This window comes from Cavia porcellus, unplaced genomic scaffold (genome assembly GCF_034190915.1).
Source record: "Cavia porcellus strain 051 isolate PalLab524CR breed Dunkin Hartley unplaced genomic scaffold, mCavPor4.1 scaffold_33, whole genome shotgun sequence".
Lineage (NCBI taxonomy): Eukaryota > Metazoa > Chordata > Mammalia > Rodentia > Caviidae > Cavia > Cavia porcellus.
The window spans coordinates 5,447,159-5,454,114 of NW_026947516.1; positions in this window are offsets into that span (position 1 = coordinate 5,447,159).

Below are 6,956 nucleotides of genomic sequence, written 5' to 3' on the forward strand. Positions count from 1 at the left end.
GCTCACTTTTATGTTCCCATTAACTCAGGCCTGTGGAATTATTACTTATCCTGTCCATATGACCCAGTGTCTTTTGACATTTTTAACCTGAGAAATAGTCATCCCATGACACACCCAGGAACTCAAGACAGACTCGTATCTCTGGGCCTGTGTCTCCTCCCAAGGGCATTGGAGAAACCTGGGCAAAGTCAGCCAAGATAAAACAGGAGCATATGTATAAACCTGATGAGCACACACTGTTGATTGATCAGTTGTATCATTTCACATGTCTTCTAAGAATATGTGGGCATAGGCCATTGGGATCCCTTCATGAGTTGTGGAAAAAATAATTTCAAACCTCAAAAAGATATCTGGGGCCTTGAGGGGAAGGGGAATTTGGATCCCATTTCTAAGGATTTCTCTTCCATCTGGATACATATGAAGTTTCAGAAAACCTGCTAATCATGGTCTTTCTGAGATTTTGCTGGTTTATGTATTGATCCAGGACCTCATGGGTAGAGTGTGGAATATTATTCTAGCATACCTGCAGCCCTTCTCTAAATTGGGTTTTGTGAAATGTGAACCATAGAAAACAAGAAAGATAAAGCAGTGACTCCAAATATTCATGCAATGCCAGGGTTCTCCTCTGCTTAGGGACTTCTCCTGGGGTTTCTGCCTTTTAGTGCCAAATGATACTATCATGGAGGTAATAGTCCAGGAAAGACTGTGTGTAGGGCTTTTTGGCTTGCACTCCAAGCCCTCATAAATCGAGTGAATGCCCAGTCACTGTGGGCTGTCCATTATTGCTCAGGAGGTTTTGATCTCCGTCAGTTTGAAAGAAATTTGTGGACTGTGGGAGTCAGGATTGGGCCTCTTAGACATCAGGACAGAGCAAGAAAGTCTCCAATAATTTTACTCCATTTCACAAAATATATCAAGTTCTTTTGATCAGTACAACTAAAAAGAAAATTAAGAAACAACCTAGGAGGATTAAGGAAAATTTTGCATGGATGGAATGGCTGGGGTTTTGTGAGGTGGAAAGCTGCAGATTTGGGTCCCAAATGTGGACACAAATCAGGAGGCTTATGGTTGCCTGTCAAAACACATAGGGCGGTGATGGGCTGAGCAGCATTATGAGCTAGACCCCAGGATCTAGGATACATGTTTGCAGGAGGAGACCTGAGTCAGAATGCTAGGCGTTGCCATGGAGATCTTAGTCGCACAGAGGAACTTGCAGAGCAGAATTTCAAAAGGTTGGGTTTTCAGAGGTGTGGTATCCCTCAGAATTTCCTCAGAAGGCTTCATTACTGAAAGTTTGTAGATGGAAATGCCTGCAAATCTGCCCATGGATATAGTACCAATGGGACATTAGATATCCCAGGAACTGGCAGGGGATCACTACAATGATCTCTATTAACGATTTGTTTTCCACTTCAGATGTCTGCCATTTGGCTGAGTCTTCTTACATAACCTCTTCAGTGAAGCCTTGTTTGCCTCATGACCACACAATAGAAGAACTGATTGTTAAGTTTCTCTGCATCAAAACTGCTGAAAGCAAATTTTATTTGAAATCAGAGACTGTGGATGAATCTGAATTTCAAGGTCAGTCATTTGAAAATAATGAAACTTTCCCTGAGCATATTTTCAGCATATTTAACAGGTATATATGTTTGGGCATGGGCAGGAGAATTGATATCCGTACTCAGAACTGAACTAATCAAAATGGAAAAGAAGAAAGTCCAAGAAAGAACATAGGAAAGTGGGAGAGCCAGTTGTTTTGATTGGCTGATAAAAATCATTTAGGATGAAAGGAAAATTAAAATTTCATGATGATTTGATTAGAGTATTGAAGTGAAACTAAGATATTTGTTGTCACATGTGTAGTCTCTTGCTTTTGCTAGTGGAGCACAATGCAGGGCATCATTAAGTAACCCAATTGAAAAACAAAATAACTCAAAGTAAAAGCACCCAAAAACTAGTGTATCCAAATCAATAGACTGCACTTTTGGGGACTGTACCAAGTATCTAGCCTGGAGCATTTATATTGTATAATGGTTCCACAAATCAGAATGTTACTTGAAAGGTTATTTGGAATAATGTTTTGACAGTCCCTCAGTTACAAGGTCTAGGGATGACAAAGCTCAGATTAAAATTTTTCATAGATATTAATACCAGGGTTTCAGAAAACAGTGAAAAATTTTGGTATTACCTTTTTGAATTTTTGGTTTGTTTGATTTTCTCATTGCTTTTGGTTTTCTAAATTTTACTTTGTGAGACAGACATGTCTGCACTCCCATTTGGGGGGGGGGGAATTTTCCTACAGCTCTAAAGGAATCAATCAAGTAAACATAATACGTGATAATATTTTTTCTCTCATTAAAACCTGAAAGGCTACCAGAGGTTGACACTTTTAATCTGAGATCTGTGTGGAGCTAAGCACCATTTTATCAAATCTTTGGAATTTTTAAACTTTTTTCTTTCCAGTCCATGACCCTGTGGGAAAGTGCTTTCTTGTGAGGGGGAGTATTGTTAACCTTGACACCAAGTACTGTTTGTGACTGCTCTGAGCTCCTGGGCAAATATCTTTCTTCATAGAAAATTTTTGGATCACTGTGATCTTTGCTATTCTTTTTTTTTTTTTTTTGTCTTTTTCATTTTTATTGGTACCAAGGATCGAAATCACGACTGCCTGCTTGCAAGGCAGGCATTTATGCCGCTGAACTGAATCCCCAGCCCCAGATCTTTGCTATTCTTTTGTTCATTTTATTACAACTCCAGGCATATAGCCAATGCCTCTCTGGGCTGGACAATGGAAATTTCAATTCCCTTTGGTGTATTCAATCCTCCCTTGTAATTTTTGTTTCTCCAAAGCTCTGATTCACAGGTGACCCAATTCCAATGTGGAGAGACCCATTGCCTTTTCCTCAATTTCAGCTTTTCCAAGGTTTTGAGTAACTAGGTGTTTGCCCAGCCTTGTTTTTATCAAGAGAAAGCACACTTCCCTTAGAGGTTTTTAGTGTAACTCCAGAGTAGGTCCTCTTAATTTCAAGCAGTGAGAAAATGTTGATGTCCCTTTCTTGTGTTCTGCTGGGTAAGGCAAGCCAACTGACACAGGGTTTGGTATCAGGCAGGATGAGGAAAATAGTGATTTCCCTGATGCGATGTGCAGCTTGACATCACAAAGTGACAGAAATTGCTATCAAATAGTAGAGAAAAGATTTCCCAAAGACAGATGGACATGGAAATTCCCAAGGTCACGTCAGATTGTTTCAAACACCATGGGCTCTTGCGGCATTTTAGGCTTCTAACCATACAATGGGACCATCCTCTCCATGAGGACCATTCCTCATCCTCTCCATAAGACCCATTGCCATTGGACATTTTTCACCTGGGGCATAGTCATCCTATGACTCAACCTAGGAAGGCAAGCCAAAACCTTGCCCCTGGGCCTTGTATCTCATTGAAAAAGAAATTGAGAAACCTGCACAAGGGGAGCAAAGATTAAACAGGGGCATATAACTAACCCTCATGCCCAAACCCTGCTGATTGATCAGTTGTGTCATTTCACATTTCTTCTAAGTATATCCGGGCATAAGCCATTGGGATCTCTTCATGAGTTATGGAGACAAAATATTGCATACCTCAAAGATATATCTGGGCCATTGAGAGTAACAGAGACTTGGATCTCATTTCTAAGGATTTCTCTTCCTCCCAGATACAAGTGAAGTTTGAGAAAACCTGCTGATCATGTGCTCTCTGGCAATGTTGCTGGCTTCGATTTGATCCAGGACCTCATGGCTAGTGTGTGCAGTGTTCCACAGGCATAGCTGCATACCTCCTCTAAATTGGGTGATGCAAAACTTGAAACAAAAGAAACCAGGAAAGATGAAGCAGGGAGTCCAAATATTCATGCAATGCCAGGGTTCTCCTTCACTTAGTGAATTCTGCTGTTGTTGCTGCCTGTCAGGGCCAACTGATAATATGCTAGTGGCAATAGTCCAAGACAGACTGTGTGTATAGTTTTCAGGCTTACAGTCCAAGTCCTCAAAAACAGAACCAAAGCCCAGTCACTGTGGGATTTCCAGTCTTCCTCATGATATTTTGCTCTTTATAAGTTTGAAAGAAAATAGTAGGCTGTGTCAATCAAGTTTGGGCCCCTTAAAGTCAGGACAGTACAAGAGACTTATCTCCAATAATTTTCCTCCATTTCACAAAATATGTCAAGTACTTTTGATTAGGACAACTTTAAAGGAAATTTGGACACAACCTAGGGAGATAAAGGAAAATATTCCATGGATAGAATAGCTGTGGTTTCCTGAATTGGAAAGGTGCAGATATAGGGCCCACATGTGGATACAAATTAGGAGGGTTTTGGTTGCCTGCCAACCACACTGGGCAGTGATTGGCTGGTCAGCATTGTGACCTAGATACCAGGATGTAGGATACAATTTTTGAAGTAGGAGACCTGAGTCAGAATGCTGGGCGATGCCATTGAGACCTTAATTCCAAAGAGGAACTTGCAGCGAAGATTCAAAAAGGGTGGATTTTCAGAGGCCTGGATTCCAAGATTTTCTCTGAAAATTTCATTGTTGAGTTTGTAGATGGAAATGGCTGCATATATGCCTATGAACACAGTGCCCATGGGAAATTAAATATCCCAGGACCTGGCTGGGGATCTCTGCAATGACCTTCCCTTGAGGATCTGTTTTCCACTTGAGATGTCTGTCATTTGGCTGAGTCCTCTTCCATAACCTCTTCAGTGAAGGCACATTAGCTTCATGACCATGTAGTAGAAGAACTGGCTCTGAAAATTCTCAGTAGCAAAACCACAGCAAGCAAATGGTATTTGAAATCAGAGACTATGGATGAAGCTGAATTTCAAGGGCAGCCACCCCAAAACAAAGAAACTATCCCACACATGTTTTCACTTGTTTAACAGGTGTATACTTGGGGGGAATATGCAGAAGGTTGGACATTAATACTCAGAACAAAACTAATCCACATGGATGAGTGGAAAGACCAAGCATAGAACAGAGGAAACTGGGAGAGCCAGTCATTCTGATGTAAAAATCTTTGAGGATGAAAGGAAATTAAAATTTCATGATGATTTGTTGAGGGTATTGATGTGAAATTCTCATGTTTGTTGTCAACTGTGTAGTCTCTTGCCTTGGGCAGTCGAGCACAAGGAAGGAGATCATCTAGTAACCCTATTGAAAGGCTCAATAGCACAGAATAAAACCAACCAAAAACTAATTTATACAAATCCTTAGACAGCACTTTTGGGGATTGTACCAGGTATCAAGCCTAGAATATTTGTACTGTGTCATGTTTCAACAAATCAAAATGTTACTTGACAGGTTCTCTGGAATATTGTTTTGACAGTCCCTGAGATAGAAGTCTGGTGATGGCAGCACTCAGAATAAAAATTTTTCCTAGGTATTAATACCAGGGTGTTTTTAGAAAACAGTGAAACATTTCGGTTTTCACTTTTTTGGACTTTGTTGGTAGGCTTGTTATTCAAATTGCTTCTTGTTTTCTAACTTTAACTTAGTGAGACAGACAAGTGCACACTCATATTTTGAGGGTATTCTCCTAATACTCTGATGGAATCAATCAAGGTGATACAATACATGATAATTTTTCTCCCATTAAAGCATGAAAGGCTGCCAGAAGTTGACACTTCATTGTGAGCCCAGTGTGCAGCTAAACACTTTTAATCAAACTTTGGAATATTTTATCTTTTATCTTTCCAATCAATGATCCTGCAGGAAAGTGACTTATTATGAGGGGAAACTTTGCCCACGTTGACAGAAAACACTGCTTGTGACTACTCAACTTCAGGGCAAAAATCGTTCTCCCTACAAAATTTTGGGTTCCTGTGTTCTGTGCTAACCTGTCGTTCACTTAATCACATCTTCATGCCTGCAGCCAATGTGTCTCTGGGCCAGATAATTGAAATTTCAACTCCATGTTGTTATTTAATCCTCCCTTTTAAGTCCTGTTTCTCTAAATCTCTGCTTTAGTGGTGACTTAATTCTATTGTCAAGAGACCCATTGCTTTTTGCTCACTTTCAGCTTTTCAAAGGTTTTGAATAACTAGGTGTTTATGCAGTCTTGCTGTTGTCATGACATAGCACACTTCCATTGGAGTGTCTCTGTGTTACTCCAAAGTGGGTCCTCTGAATTTCAAGCAGTGAGAAAATGTTGCTGGCCCCTTCTCAGTGATCTACTGTGGAAGCAAGTGAAAAGACAGGGTATGGTTTCAAGCAGGGTGAGGAAAGTAGATTTCCTGATGCCATGTGCAGGAATTTCCACTCACAACGTAATAGAAATTCCTACCAAATAATAGAGAGATGAACATGAAAAATCTTGTCTTATGAGTTTGCTTCAAATTCCATGGGATCTTGAGGAATTTTTAGCTTCTAACCTATCAAGTGGACCACCTATCTCCTAAGAAAACACTCCGGGCCTGAAAAATGTTGTAATGTTCTCTCCTCTGTGAGAAAAGGAAAACAGAAACTCACAGATGAGTTCAATACAGAGCACAATGTTGCCCAGTGGGCCACTGTCAAATCTATTCAAGTGGTTGCAGATGTAGATGTTACATTCTTCAGCCTAGAGAGTGATACTTTGAGACCCTTATAGCCACTCAGCTCCATTTCTATGTCCACATTAACTCAGGGCCCTGCACTCATTTATCATGCTATCCATATGACACAGTATCCTTGAACAGTTATCAGCTGGGGCATAGTCATCCTATGAAACACACTAGGAAGCCAAGCAACATACTTAACTATGGGACTTGTATCTCATCCTGAGAGAAATGGAGAGCCACAGGCACTTGCAGCCAAATAAATCAGAGACATATGACTAGTCCTGATGAACACATACTGCAGATTGATCAGTGGTGCCCTTTCACATGTCTTCTAAGAATATTTGGTCATAGGCCATTGGGATACCTTCATGAGTTCTGAAGA